Source organism: Heterocephalus glaber, unplaced genomic scaffold, assembly GCF_053883595.1.
Source record: "Heterocephalus glaber isolate CG9 unplaced genomic scaffold, H.glaber_assembly_v1.0 deba00000738, whole genome shotgun sequence".
Classification (NCBI taxonomy): domain Eukaryota; kingdom Metazoa; phylum Chordata; class Mammalia; order Rodentia; family Bathyergidae; genus Heterocephalus; species Heterocephalus glaber.
Genome location: NW_028258161.1, coordinates 9,673,521 through 9,691,716, shown reverse-complemented (window position 1 = coordinate 9,691,716; position 18,196 = coordinate 9,673,521). Strand labels below are relative to the sequence as shown.

The following is an 18,196-nucleotide window of genomic DNA, read 5'->3' as shown; positions in this document are numbered from 1 at the left end:
CTACTCATAAAAACTCTTTGGGGAGGAAATTATTAACTTCATTTCATGGATGGAGAGAGCCAACAGTCCAAGATGATAGAACCAGTGTAACTGTTGACAGATATGTGATCCTCCACAGCCATGCTCTCGCTGCCTTATGTCAGGAAGATTCTCGTTTTCATTAAGTACCAGGGCATTAGATGATGCTCTTAATCTTACAATGCTGTACCACTGATTTACCTTAATTATTTTTGAAAATATGAATTTTATGTATGAAGAGATTTAATATACCAGACAGTGTTCCATATTGTCATATTACTAACATTTTTCCTAATGAATTAACTCATATTAAATACAAATGGGATGTAGGATTTGTGAAATGCTTCATTAGATCTTCTGTATTAATATGTAAGTGGTTCAGTTTTAGCTCTATGACTTCATCAACTCATTCTGAGACATTTTAAATGCTAATTTTCAAGATGTTAAAATAGAAAAAAGTTCTTTACGTCTGCACTTAAAATATTATTACCTTTATATTCTGAGTAACTGAAAGAATGATGACAAAGTATAGTTGGATTTAAAAGGATGGAGAATTGTCATGTTCTGATTGGGATAGGATTGAGTTGACTGTTGTTCATGGATTTACAAAAAATAGATTATTTTTTTCTTCAAGTTATATAACAATAATTAGTTTTAGTAATTTAGGAAGATCCTATTCCTCTCTCTGCTTTTTCTTCTCTTTACAGGAGATGATGATGTTTCCAAAGTTGGTTGAAAATATGTTTTGCTTGGTTAAAAAATAGTTTTGATATGTATAGAAGATAGACTTTCAAAATTGAAATGTGAATTCTCCCTTGAAATTTCGACATGAAAGTTGAGAGACAGATGACTCAAGTGGACCTGTAGAATACAAATTAGTGTGAACTCAGTGTGTCCGATGCCATGGAGGGGTACTGTTCTAAGGGAAGGAACGCAGTGGACTCCAGTTGAGGCTTGTAGATGTGCGCCATGGATTACAAAGATGTCAGATGTGGAAAATAACCCTTTAACCTGGGTTCTGTACCATGTCAGTCGGCTTTCTGTCACTGTAACAAACACCTGCAATAATCAGCATACAAAAAACAAAAGGTCTTATTTTGGCTCACGGTTTCAGGATTCCAGTCCATGGCTAATTGAGCTCAGTGATTTGGGCCTGCATCGAGGCAGCACATCATGGTGGGAGTGTGTGGTAGAGTGAGTGGATCACCTCATGGGTGAGAACAGAAAGAGGGAAGGAGTGAAGTGCTGGTGGCCCACAGGCATCTTTGAGAGCCCACCCACCCTTGGTGACTCGAGGACCCCCACCAGACCCTACCTCCCATCGCCTTCACGATGGACCGAGAACCAGGCCTTGAACACATGAGCTGTGTGTGTGTGGGGCACTCCAGATCCAAATGGCAGCACATTTTGTACCCGGTTGTAAGGAGTAGGTTTGTATAAGGATAAATGGGAACTGGAACTGACAAAGCAAATAGTGATTTGTGGTTGAGAGGACAAATTCAAAGCAGTCGATAAACTTCTAGTATGACAAGATCTGCATCTTTTCACCTTTGTAATTACCACGACTGTGTAACAAGCTTAGAGTAAGTAAATTACTAGAGCACAAAAAGATTTGGGGTGGTCATAAAGGAATTGCAAAGAACTTCTGATTTTCTTGTTTGCTTTCTTCCTCACATCTCAGCTGCCTATGATTAGAAGCAAGGTATAATTTGCAACAAACATTTGGAGAAAGCTAAATAATAGTTTTTGTCCCGTTCTTCCTGACCTCTCAGAATTTGAACTCAGTCTGGCACATTTAATGTTAAATCGCTGTTCCGTCGGTCTTCACCACCAGGATTGTGTTTTTCCCTGTGAGGCCTTACCCAGGGGCTGGTAGGGTAGCAGTGTAGACCGTGTGCTTAGCGTGTGCAAGGGCCTGGGTTCAACTCCCAGCACAAAATGAATGGTTAAATAAAATGAATAAAACCTACGATGACAGCCTTTCCCAGCAGGGGTTCGAAGGAGTCCTCACCTGAGTACATGCCCAGAGGGAAAGGACTGAGTAATTTGAAGTAGAATTCTGTTCTCTCTGCGTGAAAATGCTGGGTTCGTTCCAAACACCTCACCAGATCAAAATGAGGTGCTGACACTCACTCCCCTCGCTGTCCTTCACAGCTCATGAAAACGTGTTCCTAATTTATTTAACGCCGTTGTCTCACAAGGGAAAAAAAGACTTAAAAATGCACTCAGGACGGGGCTTATGTCTTTTTTTTCATAATGATGTTCTTCAAATAGAGCAACCCCCCTCAACTCTTTAAAACTGGCATGGGAATTAACATATATAAAGACACCTTAGGGTCTCTAGTATGTTTAACTTTTTCTGTGTGGTCAACTTTTGAGCAACAGCTGATGGGGCCTGAGCAGCATTCCTGACATTTCACACGTGCTCCTGTATAGAATCTATTGAAAATGTTCAGAGTATAATAAAGCCAGGATTGTGAAGCCCAAGGAAAACTCTCACAAAATACTGTTTGGTTAAATTTCTTCATCACCCATCATGGTTGACTGTAATTTTTTACTTTTTAAAATATATACTCAAGTCTTTAAACTCATAGTTTCCTTTTCCTGGGAAGCCAAGATTTACCAGTATTCTGAATGATTCTGAAGTTGTATATACTGAAAGGTGTGATGGCACAGGCCTGTCTCCCAGCAACCCAGAGGCTGAGGCAGACTCGGAAGGGGGTAGCTCAGTGGCAGAGCACTTCTAGGACATGATGCGCGAGGCCCTGGGTTTGATCCCCAGTACCAGAAACCAAAAAGCAAACAACAAACTTCGCTCTCCACGGACCCATGTTGAAAGGCTGTTTCTGTACAAGGCGAACGATCTCATTCAGCTCCTGGATCCCCTTCAGCACAGTCCACTGCACCTCTTCCCTACCAGTGTGCGCCTCCGGAGCGTGTTGTGTGGTCAGTCACTTCCGCTCTCTCCTAGTAGGTAAAGTTAAATTACATCCCTGTCCCAGGAGTCATCCCTTGTGTCCCTTTCGGGCTGAGTGTCTTTCTGAGGGGTGAGTAATTGTTTATTAAGCTGGGGAGTAATGATTTACAGATTGTCAGCAGGCATCCGTTCTAGAAATCTTGATTTGCTGCAGTGTTAAAGGTGGCAGTTGTGTGCTCTCTTGTGTTGCTTTGTGTCCATTCTCACTTCTAACTAATGCAACACAGGGAGAATTCTTGTCGCAGTGTTTGAGTTTTCTTTTAGAACACTTTGGGAAAGGCCTGAGGCTTACTGTGTGAAATAAAATTAGGCTTTTAAAAATAAAATATCTCTGGCTACTCCCCCAGTGTTTGTTCATGTCCCTTGCTTAAACATGCTTGAGTAATTCTGGGTACTTCACCGTTATAAGACATTCCACCCAAGGCTTGGATTTTAGAAAAATCCTAACAATTTTCTATCAGTTAACCAATGAACCTTTTGAAAAATCCTAGATCAACGAAAACACTACTTGTGCAGTAAGATCAATTCAGGAAAACCAAGCTTTTGAAAGGCATTTAATTAAAATACAGTATAAGGCAGAGCATGGTACTTGTGATGTGTAGAAGTATGAAAGAAAAGGGAATATTTTATTAAAGGAGCTTAGAAAATTAAAAGGAAGTGGCTTTAGAACTTAACTTTGGGGAAGAAAACCAGGCTTTCAGTTCTAAGGGAGTTTATCCCAGGCAGAAGAAAATGGCAAATGTATGGGTTTAAAGGCATTATGTGGGCTCATGTAGCTCAGTGGTGAGGTGAAAGAAAAGCAGGCATTGTGTTTGTAAAATTAATACTTGGTTCAGTGTAGCTAGAACAAACTTAAGTGTGTCTGTTTTGGAGTAGAGCAACATTGTGTAACGGAAACTGAGGCTATGACACATTCTTTGCAATGGTGCACCTTCGTGTCTTACAGATTTTGCATGAAGGAGTCAAAGGTCTGTCAGGAAGGAGCTAGAACTCCTTCCCACATTATGTGTGACTTAGCACTGGAGGATATAAGTTAGGAAGGATGATGAGTATTTTAGCAGTTATCTTAAAGAGCAAAGCAATTATGATAGTGGACTCGGTGGCTCTTGCTTGTAATTCTGTATGGCCAATACATGGAACGGAATTTCTGTTAAGAACTGTAGCTACCAGAAACTTTGTAGAAGCATCTGCTCAAACTGGTTTTGGAACCAGTCATGAACAAGCCTGTAAAGTAGAACGGTAGAGTCATTTGGGGGTAGCAAGGGGAAATATAATGAGAACACTTTTGATCAAACAGAGGCACAGTCCACCCGCCAGGTAGGTAGGAGCTGAGAACTTCTTGGTGTCTTCTCCCAAACACTAACATTGTCTTCATCCTTGATTGAAAAGTAGCCCTAGCAAAATAAAATAAAATAAAACAAAAATAGCAATATTCCCTGTGTAGTTGTTGTGTTTGATAATTATCTTCTGGGTGTACACCATATCCTATAGGACCCTATGACGATGGATCGTACGAAGAGTAAAAGCATAATCTTTGTCAAGTTGCATAACCAATTTTTCTCCCTAAAACCAACACACTCTCAGACGCGCACATACTCTAATAGCAACACTGTCCTACTTTGGTAAGGATACAGCGAAGGAAACCCTAGAGTTGAGGTTGTCTGGCAAAAATGCCCCTGACATCCGCTTTCCTGTGCCACTCACAAGCATGCAAAGAGGAGAGAGTTCCCCTGGCCTGGCTTGGGACTGTGTCCAGAAAGGTTTTGTCTGGGAGCATCTACAGTCCATGGACCAGGAATCAATCTCCCCTGCACCCCCCCGCCCCTCTCTGGGATTGAACCTGAGGCTTTTGCACTGAGCTACATCCCCAATTCTTTTTAATTTTGTTTTGAGACAGGATGTTGCTAAGTTACCCAGGCTGGACTTGAACTTGGGATCCTCCTGCCTCAACCTCCCAGAGTGCTAGGATTGATTACAGGTGTGCATTATCATGCTTAGCTAGGAATATCCTTTTATAAATATTCGGTATCTTGGATTTAGCACAGTGAAGAACAGTAGACTAGGGGAAGCAAAGCATCTGTATGTGAGGGCTAGTTAACCACTGAGTTTCATGACTGGAGCAGACATGGACAGAGAAAAACAATAAAGTACTGCAGCTTTGTTAATCTAAATTCTCTTAAAGGCATTGGAGAGAGGAAACATATTAAATAAAACCTTGTTGCACATAGATTGTTAAGAGTGTATTCAGTTGTTTCTTGATGTTACGTGTCATGAAAGCCAAATCAGTTTAGCTTCAGTACAAAAGAAAAGCATTGCTATAAAGGTATTCAGAGGCTCTTCATAACCTCAGCAAGCATAGGAAGTTAATGGGAACAAGGAGGAAGGCAGCGTGAACACCAGAAGTACCTCTGAGTTCTGCTTAATTCTTTCCCTGGAGTAACTTTCTTTGCTTCTCTACTTTGGCATTACAGTTTGTCTATCTCACATTGCAGAATTTTCCTTCTAATTGTTCCAGCCAGGGAAAGAGATCTGTTTGTCTCCAGGTCCACTTCCAAGGTCACTGATAGGCAGTTTTCTAGACTTCTCTCCAGGAATGAATGATGCTGGCTACTTTCTCATTGTGAGGAGATACCGTCGTTTTGATACAACTATATCAACTTGCAAAATGAATAATCTGTATTCCATTTGGAAGCTCAACAATTTAAAAAACTGAGCCCCAGTAAATGTTGGATTCTGATTCTTACCGGAAAGGCTCTTGTGTTGTGCTTGGCCTTAACTGTGCCTTGTTATATTAAGTTTCTTTCAATTTTCATTTGTTCTCGTATAAACATTAGAATTATTTTCCTGAGAAAGTCAAGTTATATGTTATTCTTGCCCCTTTAGTTTCCTTAAGAATAAAGCTTGCTTTTAAGCCATTTGGTAGGCACTCTGACTTTTCCTGTTGTTTGGAAAAGGCAATCATTAAAATTTTATACACAGAATTGAGAGTCTTCTTCATTCTTGGTACACTGAAAATGTCTCTCAACACTTCATTAGTAACATGGGGTATAACTTAATGATACACCAAGGTTGTATAAGAGGACCTATTAGCTTTGAAAACAGTAAATAATAATTGGCATTTACTGAATCTTAAATAGCATCTCCATGTTGGGTTTTCATTTTAGAGTGCACATACCATTTTGTGGTGTGCTGTGAAGGCTTGATGTTTTGAGATGGCAGCTACCTTTTAGCATTTAACCCAAAATCTCTTCCTGATTTTAATGTGGAATATTTCCTCCCTTTAATTGCTAACATGTTTTTCAAATATTTACACACAATTTTCAAGGTGCTAATTGGCCCTAGAATAGCTGATGGATGGTAAACTGTCAGCATCAACATTAACTTAAAGCACATCCATAATAAATTTTTGTATCCTGGCCTGGAACTGAGGCTTTTGTGTGTTAAATGCACTGCCAGTCTAGCAGTAAAATACATAAAACAGCAGTAGGCAGTTTTAGTGCTCACCTTAGAGCCTCAGGATGCCAGCCACTGGGTCTGCCTGGGCAGATTTGGATGGAGTGGGGTCTCTGTGTTCCTCGAACGGAGATGTTGCTTATTATGTGTTCCAGCTCATGTGGTCCAGTGGGTTAAAAACAAAAGCAAAAACCTTTCTTCTAAAACCCTGATAGTAGCCAAGAGTGGTGATGCATACTTGTAATCTCAGCCCCTGGCAAACTGAGGCAGGAGGATTGCTGTGAGTTCGAGGCCAGTCTGGGCTACATAGTGAGTTCAAGGCCAGCCTGAACGACATAGCCAGACCCTGTGTCAAAAGAAAAAAAAAAAATCCAATATTTGATTAACACAAGCTTTTGTATCTCATGCTTGCATTTGGTTCATATTTTTGTCTTCATCCTACGTTTCCTTTTGCTGTAATTTGCTGTCTCCATCTTGACGGTGTACACCCTCACACTGGCTGCCCTGCTCAGCGGGAGTCCTTCCTCCTCCCTGTGTGCTTCCTTGGCCCTGTCTTTCACTGAGAACTTGCTGTTATCCAGTACACCATCTTTACAGTCTCTCCTGCACTGGGCTGTGATCATTGTATTGTGATTGAAAGACTTATTTTCTCTAAATGCAGACGATTTCCCAGGACATTTTTCTTGTCCTGTTCTGAGCACTTAAATCAGTGGATTGGAGAAAAAGCCCCCCTTTAACAAGCTCCTTCTGAGGTTCTGACCCAGGAATCTTGCTTGGCAGTCACCGCTGCACTGCCTTGTTTTCCATAGCTGCCAAGGACTGAAATGTTAGAGACCATTTTCTGGGCTCAGTAGATTGATTGGTGCTGATTGACCGCCACTCTCCTGAAGCCTCCACAGGATGTGCTCTGAGCCACTTTGCAGCAGTCACATGGCACAGCTGTTTGCTGTTGTGTAGCACCGCTGTGTGCAGCATCTGAGAGTTGGAAGTGGCTGCTTTATCTGAGGGCAGAGTCACCTCAAGTCAGCACTGACATTGTTTTAGTAGGTTTTACTCATATTTTACCCTCGTATTTTATAGTTTATTAAAATAACTTAATAGTTTAAATGCTATTTAGCCCATTTATTAGTAATCCCTTAAAACTAAAAATTGCTCATAGGCAATAGTTAAAGTACTTGACTCATGAAAAGTAAACTTGATACTAATTGATGACTTGAGTATTTTCTTCGAAGTTTGATTTAGTTTTGGAAACACCAAGTCTGAAATGTGATGATCAGTGTTTTCAGAAACACTTCCGGCCAAAACATAATTTTGAACACGTTTGGTTCTATGTATTCCTGTCCCTCCAGCCTTGACCAGTTCTTTCTGTGGCAGAGTCAAACACAGGTTGAGGGGGCAGTGAAACTGTACCACCACATGGGTGTTCGAGAGGAGCTGTGTCTTCAAGACACGTCGGCCAGCGGGGGGCTTCTGCTGCCTGTGGTGTCCTGGATGCTGCTTTGCAGAGATTTGTGGGAGGAGTCTGGACTGGCCTTTCTCTCCACGCATGGCTACACCCATATGTCCTCAGTGTACAGCACTTTAAAAACCCCAGTAAAGAAAGGAGGAAGCTTGGTTTAAAAAGAAAAAAAGCAAATCTGGAAGACTGAGGTACGTACCAAACAGTACAAAACAGACAAGCACTTGGAAAGAAGAAAGGAAGGATTCCCACCATGGCTCCCCTGCCAGTCCCAGCAGTGCTCAGTCCTGATTGGTCAGTTTTATGTAAACATGAAATAATCATGCCTATTCCTGATTGGTCTGTTTTACACATGCCTGTAGGGAGCAGCTCATTGGTCAGGTCCAGATTAATGGGACTCTCCCTCTGAGGCTGTTCCTCTTTGGGGCTGGAACAGGAGTGTGTCTAGTAGGGGCCTTAAGCTCAGTTTGTGGTCTCCAAGGGACATGGTATGTGTGTCCACATTTAGCCAGTGGATGTTAGGCTCCATTTCGAAATTTAGGCCCAATCAGCCTGGAAGGGTCCAAGTCCTTCAAGTTCCTGCTTGGGCAAGCCTCAGCTGGAACCCTTGCTCAGCTGTGCCCTAGAAGGTGACATCCTTCCTGCCTCTTCCACACTGCCCCACAGGCCCTGCAGTGTCCCTGGTCACTTGCTGGGGTGCCGCCTTCCCTTTCAGCTGTGGTCCTTGTTCCTACCTGGACTGTTCTGACCTGGGGTTGGGGCAGTTGGGTGGAGGAGGCCTCCCACTGCACTAGGCCTTTGCCTCTGTGAAATGGACCTGCATGGGGAGCAGTCAGTGTGCATCCAGCTTAGGCTTGGAGCAACCAGAAGTCAATGTGCTATGAGCTCCTAGGTGCCTCGATTCTGAAAAGCCCTCATAGATTCCCCTACCTATGTCTGTTTCAGCGAATGAGTGTGATCAGTGGGTTAAATGTCTGTCTGTCCATCTGCCCGTCCATCCAGTGTGTATAACTTGTGAGTTATTTTAATTGATTGGTTATACATACAGTCATGTGAGTCAGTTAAAAATGGTTGCTCTTGTAGGGGTAGATAGGTCTGATACTGTTCCTCCCCATCATCAGGATTACCACCAGCACATCTGTAGCAAAAGACAAGGAGGAAAGTGTAACAGATTTAGCTTGTCAAACTTTTATGTGACACGAGACCCCTTTGGATAGAAAGGAAATGGTAGTAGAGTGAGGGGACGCTCAGCAAGGCTGCTCTGTTCAAGTTACCCTGGCCTCTGTGTGTCTGTCATTCCTTCCTCCTGGGTGTAGGGCAGGTCCCTCTTAATGAGTGAGGGCCCTATGTCCTATGGCCAAGAATTTTTTGTGTGTGACCGGCTCCTACACAGAAAGATGTGGGAACATTAAAGGAACGTTTCTGGGTTTATGTTTGGCTTTAGGGGCCAGTGATTTGAGGTTCTACAGCTCACATTGGGAAGAGGATTCTAGATTCTATGGCCTGTTGTTGGGGACGAGGGGGAGCAGGAAAAGGTCAGAAAGAGACTTTGCTTCCGAGGCCCATCTAGTGTACTTCAGCGCTCTCTGCACGCCAAGGGCTGTTGTTTGGGGCATCATTTTCTAAGCTAAAAAGTTTCATGGGAGGAGAGGAGGGCCCTGATGCTGGCGGCCACACCATGCTTCCTGCAGGAACCAGACCGCTCAGCTCTGTGCACGGAACAGGCACATTTCCTCCTCGGTCTCCTGGACATGCGTATATGCAAAGTTTTCTGACTTTGAAACTTCATATCCAAGTATTCATAGCCAAGCCATAGGTCATATAATTTATATGGGGCTTTCATTTACAGTTTTATTTGATTCAGGGTCACTGTATTTTGCATGCATTTTTAAGAACATAATCACTTCTAACATTTCTATAGCTGGGGCTCAGGAGAGCAGGTAAACATGGACTATTTCCCTAGTATTTACAGCATAACATTGGCATGCATGAGCGCAGCTCTTGTCAGGGTCTGAAGTGAAGGGGATGTGTGATGTGATACATTGTCTGTGTGGTAGTTCAGATGTTGTGCAGAAATGTTCTCTTTAAGAATAATAACAGGTGAAAAATGAGTAGATTATTTAAATAATGAAAAGCATTCTTGTTTTTGAAGTGCAGCCTTTGAGTATCATGCTCCTACTGTTTTATTTTTAAATAACAGTTAAAAGAGCATAACAAAGATTTCTTCTTTTTGGGGTTGGAAGAAAATCCTAATTATCTCCAAATATGGAATGACTGCTAAATAGAGCCCAGAGGGAGGGACATTTGTTCTTGTTAAGCTTCTGGGAACTTGATTTCCTTAAAATTTATATTTCACTGGAATGCTTTTTACAGTGTGGCTTTGGTGTGCATCCATGAATGGTGGGGAATATGCTGATGTGCAGGGACAGTCTCTCGTCATCCTGCATCCATGCCTCCTGGTCTACCTAGCACACGTGGGTTCTTTGGCTGTGTGTTGAAATTGTCCACAAATGAACCATGACTAATTTCACACAAGCTTGTGGGATTTTCTTTTGCCCCATTGGCCTGAGTATGAGAAGGGGCGGGAGAGCCCTCACCTCAGTATGAGGTTAAGGCCAACAGAACTGAAGGCAGCGCTAGGCATACTGATTGGAGTGTGCTCCCAGGGTGGGGCCAGGTCCTTGGGCTACCTGGGCAGGTCGTCCACGGGAAGTGGAAGTGTGGGCTGGCTTGGGTTGGTGCTGTGTAGTCTCTGCAAGAATGTTCTTACAGGCCTAGGGGTGTGGCTCAATGGTGAGTACAAGGCCCTGGGTTCAAGCCCTAATACTGGGACAGGGGTGGAGGGTGGGGCTTCTTACAGAGAGGTCAGAGAATGGTTGGGGAGAGGCAGAGGGAGAGAGAGAGAGTGAAAGAGACTGAGATTATCAAAGGATAGACACAGTGATTTTACTTTTTGAAATAAAATTTCAATGTGTTTTTTCTTTCCTGTTCAAGGATAGTTAGGATGATAGTTTACAAAAATGACAAAACTCCCTAAATAAAATTTTAATCAATATGAAGGTTCAATGTGTAAGTGTAGCAACAAGATATTATGAATGTTGTTAAAATGGTAATCACTGTCATGAAAAGGCAGAACTGCGTGGACAGTAAAGGATTGACTAGCTTCCAACCTTATGCAGAAACCCAACTGAAGCAACAACACAAATATCCTATCTTGCATTTTCCTTATTTTCCTTTCCTTAACATGAGGATCGTGAGCTCTTTTGTAGGACTTCAGAAGAGAAGAAATTCCCACCTCTGCAACGCTATGGCTAAGAGAACGTGCTGTTGCTGGTTGTGGTGACAGACACCTGTGATGCCAGCTACATGGGAGGCTGAGGCACAAGGGTTACAAGTGCAAACTTAGCCTGGGTTACTTAGTGGCCAAAAAAATAAGTAAATAAAGAGGGCTGAGATATAGCTCAGTGTTAGAGTGCTTTCCCAGCATGTGCAAGGCCCTGAGTTCAATCCCCAGTATCACCCAAGAGAGAGAGAAGGAAAGGGAGAGAGGATGAGAGGGAGAAGGCAAGAGAGAATATGTTATTAATTTTTGACTTTGGACTGTGAGGTATGCCATAAAGTCTGCTGCCCTCCAAGAAGAAAATTATTGAGTCTGGTTTCTGCTGTTTAAATTAGGCTGTTTTCACGTCCTCCAAGTTAAAGGCAAAAATTCAGGTTCTGTCAAAAGTTATCCATAACCCCAGTAGAGCTTCTGATTCAGAGCATTTCTCGTGTGGGAACTGTTGCAAGGGGTTCCCAAAGTATTGGAATTTAAAAGATTTCACAGTTATTTTATGGAAAAAATCATGGGCCAACCTTTGTGTTGCTGGAGAACGTCACCACCAGGCTGTGGGGCGCCGCAGGCTACAGGTCTGTTTCCTCCTCGGAGGTGCTTGGCCCTCCCTACGTAGCTGACTAGGTAGCTGGGCTGCACTGAAGCAAGGTGTAGGAACAGTGAGCATGGAGCATTCCTCTTCCAGCAGTGCAGAGCTGCCTGCTTTTGAGAGCAGGCAGGAGCTGGGTTTGGGTGTGAGAGAGACCATAGACTCATCGGAAATGTGGCTGACATTTTTGCCCAGTGTCACAGAGGTAAAGCTGCCCCATTGCTGATTCTCACCATATCTCCTGCTGTTCGTCTTGCAGCAGCGTGGCATGGTCTGTGTATGACAGTGTGGAGGAGGCATTCAGCCCCCCCCCCCATTGGCTGTGCTTTTACACAGGGAGGAAGCTTCAGCGGGAAATGAGACAGACCCATAAGAAAGTGCCCGTGACATCTAGAAACCTGAGTTTCTAACATTAATAAATGTCATTGGCTGTAAATGAGTTTTAAAGCACGGCCAGGGTAACCATGTGACCTAAAACATGAGGTGGAAGGATTGTGTCTCAGTCAGACATGGAGCCGCCCAAGGGTGCCAGCCCTTGTGTAACTTGGGTTAGCTTTGGGAGCCATGGAAGCACCATTCTGGGAGATTTTATATGTTAAGGATTCATAATGCAGGCTCATTTCAGTGGTTACAAGAAGTGATGGTCCAAATATTCCAGTTAATTAGCCATTTTTAAGCATGGTTGTTGCCCAAAATACATGTTTCAAGTCGGTCTGATGCATTTCTTCAGTGACCCTTGATCAGTGTTTTAATGTGAATTATCACCCAGGCAGTAGACTTCAGGTCTTGCCATTCAAAGAAGAGGGAAGCTCTCAGAATAATCGGTCTGGCTGGGAGCTCACCCAAGTGCTTGCTGTCTTTTTCCTCAATCTTTGATTATTATTTCTATGTAAGGTTATAAACTAAACATGTGATTTCCTTACTAAGCGTAAAAGCTGTGTGTGTCAATGTAATAAATCTCTGGACAAATTCTTGGCAGTGATGCCTGTGTTTTATGTGTGTGCTGTGATTATCTCTGGTCATAATTATTTAAACACATGCTATATGTAACATTTATAATCATCTTCCCAAAGGGGGGAAAATGATGTGGCATGATTCTGGCAGATTATTTATGCTATGTTTAAAACGTATTGTAAAAAATGCTGTGTATCAGACTTTGAAACACCCAGTGTTCTATTTTTAAAATGGTACTATGGAAATGAAGGAACTCACCAGAGTTAAGTAATTCTGTTTTTAAACTTTTCTTCTTGTAAATTACACTTAGTTGCTAATGTTCGTGGATTTGACCTGCTAATGGAAACAGGCTAACAATGGGAGCCTCCCCCTAAGTTTTTGAAGGACTGTTCAATAATGTCAACCATTCCATAAATCTGCATGAAGGTTGGAAAGCCATTTCGTAGCCATCGTGGACTAGGACGTTTTCTGCGTTCCTATCAAATATTGAGTATCTAAATTTTATGAAAATAACTGTTTAGAGTAAGCTGAAACTTTGAAAAATATTTCTTGTTTTAGTGTGCTTGAAGACTAGACTGCAGGACAATAATTCTTTGCTTTTCATGTGTGTTCTGACAGCAATAACTGCATTCTGTCTGTCTGACATGGGTCTTTCTACAACAGTCCCAAATTCTAATGTGCTTGTATTTGTGATGGGCCTGAAGAATATATTGACTATATAAAACAATGTGAGAGAAGAGGAAAGCCAGCTGGGTTAACTCCAGTGAAAATACAAACTATATTTTTGTTGCCAGAGGAATCCTGAAACTTGTTGAGCCATCAGATATTAGTAATTGCTATGATCTGAAAAGATTTTTTTTTTGGTACAGAAACGTTACTAGCATGTCGTGTTTTGCGGTCATCTTACTTTAATGGTAACATTTATTGTACATTGATAATTTGCTAGATTTTTAAAAAGCATAGGCTAGTGATGGCGAACCTTTTAGAGCGTTCAGTGACAGCAACACTGGCTTAGGACATGTATTTCATTGTATTTATTTCTGATTTCACTTTACTATAAATATAGTTGTAAACCGAAACAAACTTACATTTTAAGAAATTGAGAAATGAGTTAGAAAGTAGAAAATAAAGCCTTGTATATACCTACACTATTAAATATTTTCTACAATATGTCAATATTTTGATGCATGTCTTTTTGGTCTTTCTGTGGCTTTGGAGGTATATTTTTAGTAGCTAGACAGGTTTTAAATAATATGGACGTGAAGTGGTTTAATTGACTGCCTTGTGTGTATTTGAGTTTTTAAAAAAGTTTGTAATGAAGTAATTATAAAGATTTTTCCTTGCAACACCAGTGTTGATAGATTCTTTTTGGTGCAGGTGCTAGAACTCAGGACCCTGTGCATACTGAGCTCACCCTCTGAGTCTGAGCTCAGCCCAGCCCAGTCTTGCTGATAGCTCTTTGTATGTTTATCTCTGTTGCTAAGGGCCTTGGCAGTGGTCCCAGTCGTCATTTCCATGGGTTTGAGGGGTGGGTACCATGTTAGAAACCCTCAGCTCTCACTCTCCTGCCTGGCCCTTAGGTTGGGGGTCAGGTTAGGGGATTGAGATGACCCAGTTGTGGGAACCTGGATGTGATCCGGAATGGGTGACCACGTTGCTGAGATGGAACTATGTGTCAGTTCTTTTTGGTAGAGAACTTGAATAGAACCTGGTGAAAGAGGAATCAGAAGGTCACTAGCACCCTGCCGTTTTCTTTTTTTTTGAGAGGGAAGTAGTGTCAAAGCATGTGGGTTTCTGAAGTGCATGTGGTAGAAGACAGATTTTGTTCCAACAGCACACCTTCGATTTCTGCAATCTTTTGCAGTCTGTTGAGTACTTGAACTTGGTAGTCGGAGAGCACATCTCGGCCGGGGTCATGTGAAAGTGTTAGAGAGGACTTGGGCTTTACTCCACCTCCTAGTGCCTGGCTTATGTGCTTAATAATGTCACTAAGCCAGAGTTGCTCCGATGTCAGTGAGAATAATAATTCCTACATCAGAATTTGTCACAGGAGTTAAATGATAAATCATGGGTGTCACTCGAAGAAGTATTCTAGTTATTCTTTGCTCTTCATCCTCATCTTGTCATCTCTACAAGGTTAGGGCAACCCTTCATACTTGACTTTGCATTGCTGATTTCTGGGCCCTGGCCCCAGAGTTTGTGATTTATTGTTTCTGGGAAGAGCCTGGAATTTGCATTTCTATCAAATTCCCAGGTTATGCCAGTGCTGTTGGCCACACTTTGAGAATCAGGCATTATGAACAATTATTATTGTGAACCAGGAAATTATATCTTTTTAAAAGAATCACTTCAGTGTTCAACATTTAAGATGGTCAAACTTGAAATCATATCGTGGTTAAACTTGATATCAATGCAGTCCCGTTTTACAAAAGCAGTCATATTAGAGCTGTTTTGGGTTATTAAAGGGATTCAGAGCTAGAATTGCCTGATTACTTAGGGCTATAATGATTTAGATGTTTTGGTAAGGTTTTTATAGTATTTAAGTATATGCATTAGTATATTAGCTAAATTTTGGTGGAAGTTATTAAATACAAGTTCTTTTCCTTGAATATGACTCTGCATATGTTTCTAATGGACCCAGATTACTTAAAGTTTAGCCCCCCCCAGCCCTGAATTAAAAAGAAATAATCAGACTGTGAAGTATAGTTAGTTTTTAGCACACCTTTTACTGACAGCATTTCTACCAGATGGAATTGTCAATTTAAGTATCGTGAGTGGCCAGTGTTCTGCCATCGTGTGTGAGGATTAAGCTTTATTCATATAATTTTCTTGATGACAATACAAATCGTTCATCCCAGGGGCAGACAGTGAATACTTGGTGTTGACACACTTAATTTACTACTATTTCCACAAAGTGATTAAATTGACTGTTAATTGGCCTTCTAATAAACTTCTGCTTAATGCAAATGAGAAAACAATGCATCCTAGGGTACTCACTGCCCTTTCTGAAATAATTCACATGTCCTAAGGTGTCATTAGTGACAATGTGCATATACACTTTTCTCTGGAATGTAATTAGAGTTCTTTTAAATAAAACGACTAAAATTTATCAATTTAATTTAAAATTATTTTTGACAAAATCTAACTTACAACTTGCTGTTGGGTTGTTGCTCTTTCTCAGCGGTTTGGAAATCAGAGAGAAGCTTGTGTCAGTCTTTGCCAGTCTTTGGCTTCCCTCTTGGTGGCCCTGTCTGGGAACAGGCTCACATGGGACACCGAGCGTCTCAGTCAGAAACTCGTGTCACTTGGTGGCTTCAACAAGCATGCATGCTGAACAGGAAGCAGGTTGCTGTCTTTTCCCTTTTTTTTTAAACTTTCTTTACTTTTTCTAGTTATCCCCCTCTCATCTATCAGTTTACATTTTAAGGTTTTTGTATTTCATGTTTGATGAGAGAAGAGTTGTCTCATCATTAATGTGTGAAAGTGGTGAAGTCTAAACAGAAATTCTGAAAAGCTGTTTATTTGCAATGTATACATCACATGAATTTATCACTTTCTGGCAAAAGATACACAAACAATGACAGCCTTCCCCACTTCTTAAAACTTGTGACAAAATGCTTTACTCTTTTCAGTCTCATAGTTCTCTGTATTGAGAATCCATGATTTTTAGGTAGGAAAAAATGTTTATAAGAAAGTTTTAACGGTACCCACAGAGAACCTATTCTTATTTACTTTTTAAAATGTTAGCAGATGTGGGCTGGGGATTTAGCTCAGTGGTTCCTGTGCCTGCCGTGCAAGCACAAGGTCCTGAGTTTGATCCTCGGTATCCCCCCCCCCCCCCAAATGTTAGCAGATGCTACTTAGGTAATCCACAGCTTCCTATGTTCGGGGGAGAGAAGTAGAGGGTTGATAAATAGCCTTTAAAAATCTGTCTGTGTCCTGTCTCTCATCCTCTTCGGATGACACTTGGGCTGGGTCACAGTTTAGTGTGTGGCCGAGACAGGCTCTGCCTGAGCGTCTTGTAGCCTCCCTGACCTGGTGCAGCTGCATACAGTACACCCTCCCCCAGTTGTGACAGTGAATGTCTCTCCAAATATTGCCATTGTCCCCTGGGGACAGAATTGCCCCTCATTGAGAGCCCCTGCCCTAACCTGAGATGATAAACACATTTCACCAAACAGCCCACTGGGCACACCCCCCATCAGCCTTAGTGTTTGTCATCTACATTGACATTTTCTATTGTATTTTGTTTCATGTCGTTCATTCCATACCATTTTATTTAACAAATAAGGGTATTTTTCTGGGTGTGGGGATCGCCATAGCACTTGGGATTCACGTAAAATCACTGTGGGGAAAGGATGAACTGTTTTCACCATCTGGGTTTCTTTGATGAGGCACACGGGGATGGCAGACTATCACTTCCTGTGAGTGCACGGGTGGTGGTGATTCTGAAAAGTAGCTGCAGTGAGGCACCAGCATTGGTGGGTGGCTGCCATGTGACGCACAGACAGTCAGCAGTGTGGGAGAAACAGGCAGCTGCCTCTGCTGAGAAGGTGAGGTGACAGTGTCACCCTGAGAGGTCCTGCCTTCTTGGGCTTCCATGTCTGTTCAAGATTCGGGTCAAAGGTTTCCCATGGATCCAGAATTTCTATGTTCATAGGATGAGAGAATTTTGTTGTTCCTTTAGGAATATAGATTAGGTTGCAGTGCAGATGGCTTTGGAATCTTATATTACAGATCAGAGAGATTTAAATTTTCATTTTTCTGAAGGAAGCATTTATGGTGTTAGATGCTTAGGCATTGGAAGTCCTTGCCTTCTCTTTGCATTTGTGTTTCTCACACAAATACCAACAGTGAAATACCAATTATACTGCAGTTATGTACAGGGTAAAAGGTTCTCCTTAGGCAATAAATAAGAAATTTTCCAAATGCTTTATAAAATAGCATGTTAGAAAAAACTTAAAAACTTCTAAAAATTGCATCCACATTCTATATTGGTATTTTCTTTTCTTGATGTGTGTATTTTCAATACATCTTTAATGGGATGTTTTGCTACTTAATTTTTCCAGTGGATTTTGGCCTTTGCTTTTAAAGTTTTATCTCTATCTCAATTTTTAGACTTAAGACTTTGATGATCGAGTTGTTAGAATGACTTTTAAGCTTGATGTCTCCAGTGCAGCAGTGGGGTCGTGATCTGAAGTCAGTTGTTTAGAGCTGTTATTTTTCCACAGGAACAATATGGCAAGTAACAATTTCAGACTGAACCAAACAACTTATTTAAATCAGAAGTAAAAGGATGTATTATAAAGTTCTATCTTTTTACCAGTCCTGGGCTCGTCTTTTCTTTTATTCCGCCCGTGAATTTCCGTGCTGTTTGGCAGTTCTGCTTACCTTGCAGGGTGTGAGATACAG

General features: G+C 41.7%; 1 protein-coding gene across 22 annotated transcripts in view; it reads left to right on the top strand.

Moving 5' to 3' along the window:
* Pard3 (par-3 family cell polarity regulator) overlaps positions 1 to 18,196 on the top strand; it is a 605,457-nt gene that overhangs the window by 184,714 nt on the left and 402,547 nt on the right. The gene's annotated exons all lie outside the window — the stretch shown is intronic.